This window comes from Denticeps clupeoides, chromosome 16 (genome assembly GCF_900700375.1).
Source record: "Denticeps clupeoides chromosome 16, fDenClu1.1, whole genome shotgun sequence".
In the NCBI taxonomy this organism is placed as follows: Eukaryota; Metazoa; Chordata; class Actinopteri; order Clupeiformes; family Denticipitidae; genus Denticeps; species Denticeps clupeoides.
The window spans coordinates 7,776,334-7,788,025 of record NC_041722.1 but is presented as its reverse complement, the minus strand read 5'-3'; positions in this window follow the sequence as shown (position 1 = coordinate 7,788,025).

Sequence of the window (11,692 nt, the reverse complement as noted above, 5' to 3'; positions counted from 1 at the left end):
GGGGATCACCTCGAGTACCGTGGGGTGGTAGTATCCTAGTGGGTAACACACTCGGCTATGAACCAGAAGACCCAGGTTCAAATCCTGCTTACTACCATTGTGTCCCTGAGCAAGACACTTAACCCTGAGTGTCTCCAGGGGGAGACTGTCCCTGTAACTACTGATTGTAAGTCGCTCTGGATAAGGGCGTCTGATAAATGCCGTAAATGTAAATGGAGAACAGCTCTGATGACTTCCGGATCGGAGATGGTTTGACACAACAGGTGGCACCTGGCACACGGTGAGGATGCCGCAGGAACCTAGGGAGGCGTGGGGACAGGGCAACGTCAGGGGCACACTAGGGGAATGAGGACTTACCGGAGTAGTTGCGACCACACATGGCATGAGACATAACACACACATGAACCCTAATACTCAGGGGAAGGGGGCGTGTCGTGGGGAGTGGAGCCAACATGGACGTTACAGTGAAGATTCGGACTCCAGTTAGGAAAGACACTGTGTTATTGTTATTAAACTGTCCACATCTGACCACATTCAATTCCTGTTTAATACACTTGTGTATTCTTAATATAAATTATAACAGAATAGGAGTGTCATGAAATGATTATAATGGAGGAATAATAGCACCGTGTCTGCTAAGCCCAGAGTTCAGAAACATCAGTAAAATCACCAAACCAAATTTTAAAAAAAATTGCGATTTACTGTTTTTGACCTTCAGTCATAATCCACTCCATATTTGTTTTTGTAATCGGATAAAACAGCAAATGAAAACCTTTTTCAGGTGGTGTTTCACGAAGATGTCAACTAAACGGGTAAACGGGTTCTTCCATTATACTACAGTAACAAAGTTCAGTACAGGTTTCATTCATTTAGGGAGACGAGTAGCCTTTTTTTCATTGTGTAACTGACTGTCACTATCAAGAACTCTGCTCCTTGTCAGTATCGTTCTAGTCCTAGCTTAACGTAGTTTCTGATGAGAGAAACAGTGGATGCAGTTATGTACTTAACACAAAAAGGTGAAATTACTGAAAAAATGTTTTATATTCTAGTTTCTTCAAAATAGCATGTCACAGCATCCAGTACTGGACAATACTGCTCAGTCAGGTTCTCGTGGTTTCATTATTGACGGAGTGTGTGTTATATATAGGTGTTTGATGAAAAAAGAGATGAAAAATGTCCTGATGAACTCTGTGTGTAAATGTGTCTCTGTTTGTCTGTGAATTCTGTGTCTGTGTGTGTAAAAATAAATTCAATAATATATGATATATTATATTCATATATAATATATATTGTAATATATCAGTATATATAGAAACGATGTATTGGATGTGTGTGTGTGTGTGTGTGTGTGTGTGTGTGTGGGGTCAGCTGTTGTAGAGTCTGACAGCGGTTGGCAGGAAAGACCTTCTGAATCTCCGTCCCACATCGTGGGTGCCGCTGCCTTAAATGATTTTTAGTGTTTGTGTTACCGGGTGTCACAGGTTTGTGCTGCTCAAGATATTCAAGGAGACTTTGTTCATCTTTTCTTTATACATTATTTATTTACACAATTTTTTATTGTCATTTATTTCTTTCTCCAAATGTGACTGCCTTTTTTGAGCTCACATTCAAGATCTTCTCTTATCTGCCGCTCATCCCTTATTTGGTCTCTAAGACAGTCATCGAGAGCGCTGAGCTTCTTTAGTTTGGCTGCCATGAATTCACGATACGCCAGATTTTCATGATGCTCCTGGCAAAGGCTCCTTTCAACATGGACTATATAGGACTTCAGTTCCTCCAGTCTATGTTCATCGAATCTAAGCTGCACATGTAGCTTAGTGTTTTCTTCTTGGAAGCCTCTATTGGCTCTCCGCTCTCTTCTGAAAAGTTCTTTTCTGTCAAGTATCTCATCTAGTCCTCTGACGTTTTGGTCTTTTTCATCTCTGATCATCATTTGCTGGAGTGTCTCTTGGAAGTGCCTTTCTTTGTTCTCCATCTGATTTTGTAAGTAGGTCTCAGTCTCCAGGAGAAGCATCTCTGCCTCTTTCCTGCTTTCTCCTTCTGCTTCAAGCTCTTTTTCAACTTTCTCTCTTCTCCTCTGCTCATCTGCCAGTTTAGTTCTCAGCAGTTCCTTTTCCTCCTTCTCCTTCTCCAGAGTCTCTTTAAAGGACTTCGCTTCATTCAGTTTATGTGCATAGAATTTAAGCTGCACGTGTAGATGAGTGATTTCCTCTTGAAGGCACCTTTTTGCTTTCAGTTCTCTGCTGAGTTCTTCTCTGGCAAGATTCTCATCTCGTCTTTTGTCTTTTTCATCTCTGATCATCATTTGCAGGAGTGTCTCTTGGAAGTGCCTTTCTTTGTTCTCCATCTGATTTTGTAAGTTGGTCTCAGTCTCCAGGAGAAGCATCTCTGCCTCTTTCCTGCTTTCTCCTTCTGCTTCAAGCTCTTTTTCAACTTTCTCTCTTCTCCTCTGCTCATCTGCCAGTTTAGTTCTCAGCAGTTCCTTTTCCTTCTTCTCCTTCTCCAGCATTTCTTCGAGAAGCTGCGTTTGGAGATGTCTCACCATCTGCATCTGGTCACAGTTCTCGGTCACATCACTGAAACGCTTTTCTGCTGCTTCTCTAATCTGTATCTCCTCTTTCAGCTTTCTTTCAAGCTCCTCACATCGCAGGTGTTCACAATCCTTTTCTGCTTCCAGTTTTTCTCTTTCTTCATTCTGAATGACCTGCATGGCAATTTGCTTTTCTTGGGCCACATTAAGAGCCATCTTCAGATGTTCATTACAAGCCTTCAGGTTCTCCTCATTTTCCTTTAATTTCTCCACTGACCCCTCGAGTCTGTGGATCTTTTCCAACAATGTCTCATCCAGATTCATCTGGACTGAGGTCGTGTTGGCCTCCGGAGGAGCTTTCTTCCTGTCACGCCTGATACGCTCAATCTGCTTCTTCCACCACTTCATTTTAATAGCTCTGTACTAACAGCATGTAATTCTGAAATTAGTTCTTTCTTGTAGGCTTGGTGCTTAAATAGAGTAGAGCTGATGATGTCACATTTTTTTCAGCCAATAAAAACTCAGAAACAATGTGATTTGCTGTTTTTTTTCCGCCAATCACACTGAAGAATAAAAACTCAGAAACAATGTGATTGGCAGCGATCACGCTGATGCAGCTCAGAGAGCAGAAAGTGAACAATTCACGATATAATAATATATAAGATGTAATTATTGTTAAAATGCCTGCCCAGCAGGTGGCCGTGTAGTGCAGCTGAAGGGAAAATTTGTGTAAACAGACGGGAGAAGAAGAAGATCGTTCGCGTGTTAGCATGTTAGCATAGTCGATAAAGACACTTTAGAAAGTGACGTTAAATAACTTTTTTCTCTTTAGGAAATTTAGTCGTGGTGCAGAATTACAGCCACTTTTAGCCATTCCCACAATGAAATTTCCCCAGGACGCGCCTTTTCTGTGTCTGTAGGTTTAAATGATAACGAGGAGGGGAGAGGCCAATAGAAGTGAGCGGCCATTCACGGAAATGACGTCACAGACCACCATATTTGGAGCAGACAGGAAGTCGTCTCGGCGTTTTTCCCTAAAAGAGATAAAATGAACCCACCGGTTCACGCGCTCATTTTTACATCCAATCATTTACATTTACATTTACAGCATTTATCAGACGCCCTTATCCAGAGCGTCTTACAATCAGTATTACAGGGACAGTCTCCCTGGAGCAATTTTTTAGGGTTAAGTGTCTTGCTCAGGGACACAGTGGTGGTTAGTGGGATTCGAACCTGGATCTTCTGGTTCATATGCGAGTGTGTTATCCACTAGGCTACTACCACCCCAATCACGAGGAACTGCAATATTTCACGTTTTCAAGCCACGAGTTCCTTTTTAAGGCGAGGGGTGAGAAATTGTCTGGGAAGTAGCATGAGAGACGGGAGGTAACTTTTCCCCTTATGCTGAAATAAGGGAACAAATTCGGGATCAGACCGTCTGAGCTCCGACCAAAGCACTCTTTACACCTTTATCACCATTTCTAGCCATTGCAGAACCATAGACAGGCTAGAGGAACTCGTATTAATGTTCAATAATCTCACAAAGTTACATTTTTGTTTTGTGATTTATGTGTACACATTGGATCCTGCCACTTTTGGGAAGTTGCTGTTGTTCTATATTTCTTTTTTATAAGTTAATTCTTTTTCTACCACGTTGTCATTTGGCCCTGGCATCCATTTATCTTTCTGAACCAAACCTAGATGTGTACTCACTCCTTACGAGTTACTTGAGCAGCTGCATGGACTTGAAGTGTCCAGAGCTGTAATTCCACCACGTAGTTTTACTGCAACATGGTGAGGAACACTACCGTAGGATTTACCGACCTGCCAAGCGTGTTTCCACAGTGAACGTTGCTTGTAGTGGACCTGTACGGGAGCTGTGCAGCTGTGGTTCAGAAACTAGTAGAAGGGTGTGTGATGACTGCCGGGTAAACACCTTCGTCCCCCATCACTCACTGCTCCAGACAGGTAGGTGCATCACAAAAGACGGCCTCAGTGGTACTGCCCATCACTCTAAAATTCACAGGTTTTACCACTAATCATATTATTTAATTGGAATGTAAACATATTTTAATTCTCTGTTTGAATAGGAACAGGAACCAGCAAAACACTTCTAAATGTTAAAGTAGATTTTCTGTAATGTGATTCTTTTTAACGGCAGCAATAAAAGTGAGTAAGATCATGTTTTTATATGCATAACAAATGTTTCTTTCATTTCACCATTGCAGCAGACTGACCAATAACATGGTTTTCTCTATGTTTTGTAATATGTTTGTAAGTTCATGCTATATTTGCCTTTCTCAGAATCCCCCGTCATGGCGGTTGCCTCCTGCACACAGAAGAGCTGCTGTCCATTGCATCCTAGTAGCATGTCACAGCATCCAGTACTGGACAATACTGCTCAGTCAGGTTCTCGTGGTTTCATTATTGACGGTGTTTGTGTTATAAATAGGTGTTTGATGAAAAAAGAGATGCGCTGTGAAAAATGTCCTGATGCACTCTGTGTGTAAATGTGTCTCTGTTTGTCTGTGAATTCTGTGTCTGTGTGTGTAAAAATAAATTCAATAATATATGATATAGTCAAAGTCAGCTTTATTGTCAATTCTGCCACATGTACAGGACATAAAGAGAATTGAAATTGCGTTACTCTCAGACCCATGGTGCTTACAAGTAACATTAAATACAAACAGAAACTGTAAATACAAAAGGTATAAATACAATTTTAAAATCACAATATACAAATAAGGGCACATGGTGGCGAGTGTAAACCACGTAAACAATGTGTACAATGTAGTGCAACAGAGCTTGTAAGTGTAAAAGTGACAAAGTGAGGTAGTTGGCAGACCAATGCTGCACAGAGTGACCGGTGCACGGTCAGTTTGTGTGTGTGTGTGTGTGTGTGTTAGAATTCAGAAAGGTTTGTGGAGCAGAAGAGGGGAGTGAGGGGAGTGGGGGCAGAGCCGGGAAGGAGTTGAGCTTCCTGACAGCCTGATGGGTGAAGCTGTCCTTCAGTCTGCTGGTCCTGGCCTGGAGACTCCGCAGTCTCCTCCCTGATGGCAGCAGGCTGAAGAAGGTTTGCATTGGGTGGGTGGGATCAGCTGCTATGCCGAGGGCTTTTTTAGTGAGGCGTGTGCTGTAGATGTCTTGGAGGGAGGGGGAGAAGGACACCGATGATTCTCTCAGCTGCTCTGACTATGCGTTGGAGAGTTTTATGGCAGGACGCATTGCAGGCTCCAAATCACACAGTGATGCAGCTAGACAGGATGCTCTCGATGGTTCCTCGGTAGAATGTGTACATGATGGGGGCTGGTGCTCTTGCTCTTCTTAGTTTGCGGAGGAAGTATAGACACTGCTGTGCTTTCTTGGCCAGTGCAGTGGTGTTATTTGTCCAGGAGAGATCCTCAGTGATGTGCACACCCAGGAACTTGGTGCTGCTCACTCTCTCCACAGATGTTTGTGTTACTGGGTGTTACAGGTTTGTGCTGCTCAAGATATTCAAGGAGACTTTGTTCATCTTTTCTTTATACATTCTTTATTTACACAATTTTTTATTGTCATTTATTTCTTTCTCCAAATGTGACTGCCTTTTTTGAGCTCACATTCAAAATCTTCTCTTATCTGCCGCTCATCCCTTATTTGGTCTCTAAGACAGTCATCGAGAGCGCTGAGCTTCTTTAGTTTGGCTGCCATGAATTCACGATACGCCAGATTTTCATGACGCTCCTGGCAAAGGCTCCTTTCAACATGGACTATATAGGACTTCAGTTCCTCCAGTCTATGTTCATCGAATCTAAGCTGCACACGTAGCTTAGTGTTTTCTTCTTGGAAGCCTCTATTGGCTCTCCGCTCTCTTCTGAAAAGTTCTTTTCTGTCAAGTATCTCATCTAGTCCTCTGACGTTTTGGTCTTTTTCATCTCTGATTATCATTTGCTGGAGTGTCTCTTGGAAGTGCCTTTCTTTGTTCTCCATCTGATTTTGTAAGTAGGTCTCAGTCTCCAGTAGAAGCATCTCTGCCTCTTTCCTGCTTTCTCCTTCTGCTTCAAGCTCTTTTTCAACTTTCTCTCTTCTCCTCTGCTCATCTGCCAGTTTAGTTCTCAGCAGTTCCTTTTCCTCCTTCTCCTTCTCCAGAGTCTCTTTAAAGGACTTCGCTTCATCCAGTTTATGTGCATAGAATTTAAGATGCACGTGTAGATGAGTGTTTTCCTCTTGAAGGCACCTTTTTGCTTTCAGTTCTCTGCTGAGTTCTTCTCTGGCAAGATTCTCATCTCGTCTTTTGTCTTTTTCATCTCTGATCATCATTTGCAGGAGTGTCTCTTGGAAGTGCCTTTCTTTGTTCTCCATCTGATTTTGTAAGTAGGTCTCCGTCTCCAGGAGAAGCATCTCTGCCTCTTTCCTGCTTTTTCCTTCTGCTTCAAGCTCTTTTTCAACTTTCTCTCTTCTCCTCTGCTCATCTGCCAGTTTAGTTCTCAGCAGTTCCTTTTCCTCCTTCTCCTTCTCCAGCATCTCTTCATAGGACTTTGCTTCCTCCAGTTTATGTGCATAGTTTTTAAGCTGCACGTGTAGATGAGTGATTTCCTCTTGAAGGCACCTTTTTGCTTTCAGTTCTCTGCTGAGTTCTTCTCTGGCAAGATTCTCATCTCGTCTTTTGTCTTTTTCATCTCTGATCATCATTTGCTGGAGTGTCTCTTGTAAGTGCCCTTCTATGTTCTCCAGATGATTTTGGAAGAGCATCTCTGCCTCTTTCCTGCTTCCTCCTTCTGCTTCAAGCTCTTTTTCAGCTTTCTCTCTTCTCTGCTGCTCATCTGCCAGTTTAGTTCTCAGCAGTTCCTTTTCCTTCTTCTCCTTCTCCAGCATTTCTTCGAGAAGCTGCGTTTGGAGATGTCTCACCATCTGCATCTGGTCACAGTTCTCGGTCACATCACTGAAACGCTTTTCTGCTGCTTCTCTAATCTGTATCTCCTCTTTCAGCTTTCTTTCAAGCTCCTCACATTGCAGGTGTTCACAATCCTTTTCTGCTTCCAGTTTTTCTCTTTCTTCATTCTGAATGACCTGCATGGCAATTTGCTTTTCTTGGGCCACATTAAGAGCCATCTTCAGATGTTCATTACAAGCCTTCAGGTTCTCCTCATTTTCCTTTAATTTCTCCACTGACCCCTCGAGTCTGTGGATCTTTTCCAACAATGTCTCATCCAGATTCATCTGGACTGAGGTCGTGTTGGCCTCCGGAGGAGCTTTCTTCCTGTCACGCCTGATACGCTCAATCTGCTTCTTCCACCACTTCATTTTAATAGCTCTGTACTAACAGCATGTAATTCTGAAATTAGTTCTTTCTTGTAGGCTTGGTGCTTAAATAGAGTAGAGCTGATGATGTCACATTTTTTTCAGCCAATAAAAACTCAGAAACAATGTGATTTGCTGTTTTTTTCCGCCAATCACACTGAAGAATAAAAACTCAGAAACAATGTGATTGGCAGCGATCACGCTGATGCAGCTCAGAGAGCAGAAAGTGAACAATTCACGATATAATAATATATAAGATGTAATTATTGTTAAAATGCCTGCCCAGCAGGTGGCCGTGTAGTGCAGCTGAAGTGAAAATTTGTGTAAACAGACGGGAGAAGAAGATCGTTCGCGTGTTAGCATGTTAGCATAGTCGAGATAAAGACACTTTAGAAAGTGACGTTAAATAACTTTTTTCTCTTTAGGAAATTTAGTCGTGGTGCAGAATTACAGCCACTTTTAGCCATTCCCACAATGAAATTTCCCCAGGACGCGCCTTTTCTGTGTCTGTAGGTTTAAATGATAACGAGGAGGGGAGAGGCCAATAGAAGTGAGCGGCCATTCACGGAAATGACGTCACAGACCACCATATTTGGTGCAGACAGGAAGTCGTCTCGGCATTTTTCCCTAAAAGAGGGACCCATCGGTTCACGCGTGACGGAACCAAAAAAATTATTTTGTTCTCATTTTTACATGCAATGTTTCACGTTTTCAAGCCACGAGTTCCTTTTTTAGGCGAGGAGTGAGAAATTGTCTGGGAAGTAGCATGAGAGACGGGAGGTAACTTTTCCCCTTATGCCGAAATAAGGGAACAAACTCGGTATCAGACCGTCTGAGCTCCGACCAAAGCACTCTTTACACCTTTATCACCATTTCTAGCCATTGCAGAACCATAGACGGGCTAGAGGAACTTGTATTAATGTTCAATAATCTCACAAAGTCACATTTTTGTTTTGTGATTTATGTGTACACATTGGATCCTGCCACTTTTGGGTAGTTGCTGTTGTGACTGTTCTATATTTCTTTCTTTTTTATAAGTTAATTATTTTTCTACCACGTTGTCATTTGGCCCTGGCATCCATTTATCTTTCTGAACCAAACCTAGATGTGTACTCACTCCTTACGAGTTACTTGAGCAGCTGCATGGACTTGAAGTGTCCAGAGCTGTAATTCCACCACATAGTTTTACTGCAACATGGTGAGGAACACTACCGTAGGATTTACCGACCTGCCAAGCGTGTTTCCACAGTGAACGTTGCTTGTTGTTGGCAGTATATGGCTGCCCACTGCTCACCAAGGGTGATGGGTTAAATGCGGAGGACACGTGTTGTGTGAATCATAATGACAATCTCTTCACTTTCACACTAAAAAAGTCAATAAGCACAAAGTATCCAAAACTGTGAAAATGTTTTACATTAACAAGCTGTACTTTTTGTTCGTTCTATAGCAAACATAAATACACTGCACAAAAAATAAGGGGACACAAAAATAAGACATCGTAGATCTGAATGAATGAAATATTATTTTTAAAATACTTTGTTCTTTACATAGTTGAATGTACAGGTCAAAATGAGTGTCAGTAGTGTGTGTGTGGCCTCCCTACAATGTCTGGACCTGCTCCTGATGAGGTGGCAAGTGGTCATCTGAGGGTTAAATCAAATTCAAATTTTATTTTTCACACGGTATGATATTCAGTGAAATGCTTTAGCATTTACATTTACAGCATTTATCAGACGCCCTTATCCAGAGCGACTTACAATCAGTAGTTGTAGGGACAGTGTCCCTGGAGCAACTTAGGGTTAAGTGTCTTGCTCAGGGACACAATGGTAGTAAGTGGGATTCGAACCCGGGTCTTCTGGTGTGTTACCCACTAGGCGAGTGTGTTACCCACTAGGCTACTTTACCCACTAGGCTACCACCCTTATCATTAGACTGACATAGACCACAGTATTGCAAATATTGCACACTCATCTCTGAAGCAGAAGACTATAAAGTCACAGGTTCACTACCATTGTGTCCCCAACGCTTAACCCTGAGCTGCTCTACAGGCGACTGTCAAACTACAGAGGGGAGATAAAACATCTGGTGGATTGGTGCCGGAGCAACAACCTGACTCTCAATGTCACCAAGACCAAAGAGATGGTTGTCAACTTCAGACTGTCCCCACCCCACAGCACACGGACGGATCCGCTATTGAGATCGTCAGCAGCGTGAAGTTCCTGGGTGTGCACATGACAGTATGGCATATTTTTGAAGCACATTGTATGTTTGTGGGCCTTTTGCAGCCTGCGCAAAGTATGACCTTTCACACTTACAGGCTGAACTTTATAAGCACTTTCAACAGGATCACCCACTCACACGTACACCTACAGGAAACTCTGTAGAGGTCGAAGCCCAACCAAGGTTTGGGAGGTGTGGAAAGAGCCAAGATAAGACTAGCAAGGCCAAATAAATTATGGGGAGGTTCGGAATGCCCCGAAAAGGGCCCGACTGTCACAGCTGCGTGGACAATGCTTATTTGTAGACCTTTTATGGCCTTTGCCAACTCAAAAAATACTGGCTGGTCATCTGCAGCCAGGAAAAGAATTATGATGGCATTCCGATATATGGCAACATCACCGAACCACAACGTAAAGGTATTCATCAGAGAGGAGAAGAGAAGATTCCTGATCCAGCAGCAGAGATGACCAGCATCTGCTGCTACACAAAGCTGAAAGGCTTTCACTGACCTGGACCATCACAAATGTCAGCTTTGCTGTCATCACTGTGGAGAGCAGGGTCTTCACCAACGCCAGTGAAGAGTCGAAATGGTAGATGTGGCATCCCAGACTGCTGCTCGAGGCTCTGGCTGCTGGCGCACTGTATGGTGGCGTTCCTTTTATCTTTGTGTTCTCAGGACCCTGCTAATGTTCATTATTGGTGTGCCCTATGAAGGGTACCATTCTCTCTACTTGGGGCAGTGGTGGTCTAGACGTTAAGGAAGCAGCCCCGTAATCAGAAGGTTTCCGGGCGCCTGCCATGGCTGCCCACTGCTCACTAAGGGTGATGGGTTAAATGCAGAGGACAAATTTCACTGTGTGCACCATGTGATGTGTTGATGTGTATCACAATGAAAATCACTTTCACAACTGGTCAGTGGTCCACAGACAGGCATCCATGTCAAGGCCTTTCTCAACAGCGAGGGAGAGGAGTTTGTTTGTGCGTGCGTGTGTGTTTGCTCACTTTCTGAACTCACATTGAAAGTGAGAGCATTGGATTCGACAACTTCGTCAGACTGGAAGACATCATGAATGAGGAAACGGGAATTCTTCTCGACTATGCCCTGACAGTGACCTGTGAAGTATGTAATGTCTGCATAACCACTCTGACCACGTGTCAGTAACAGTCTCTTATTGTGTGTGTGTGTATGTGTGTGTGTGTGTGTGGATGTTGTAGCTGAGTGAAGTGTTAGATAAAAATGGTGCATCTACTACTCAGCAAAGGGTCTGAATACTTAGGATCATGTGATATTTCAGTTTTTCTTTGTTAATAAATCTGCAAAAGTTGGGTGAACATTGTTTTTGATGCATTGTTTATTGTTTTGCAATATCAGATTTTAAAACAAAAAATAAGTCAATTTTTTAGAAATACTTCAGCCTGAGACATAGATAGATATATATTGGACCCTTTAAAGGCCAGTATGGTTGCCTAACTCCAAAATGCTTTACATTTCTCTTTAAATGAAGTAGCGAGAACTGACTTGTTTTAACAGTGCTCTGAATGTCAGAGCCTTTGCAGACAAGAAAAAAAATATATATATACATCTTAGTGTAGAACAGCAATTGTCATCTGTGCATTTGGCAGAGCTCATTTTTTGTTGACCTTTTTTTACATCCTTTTTAG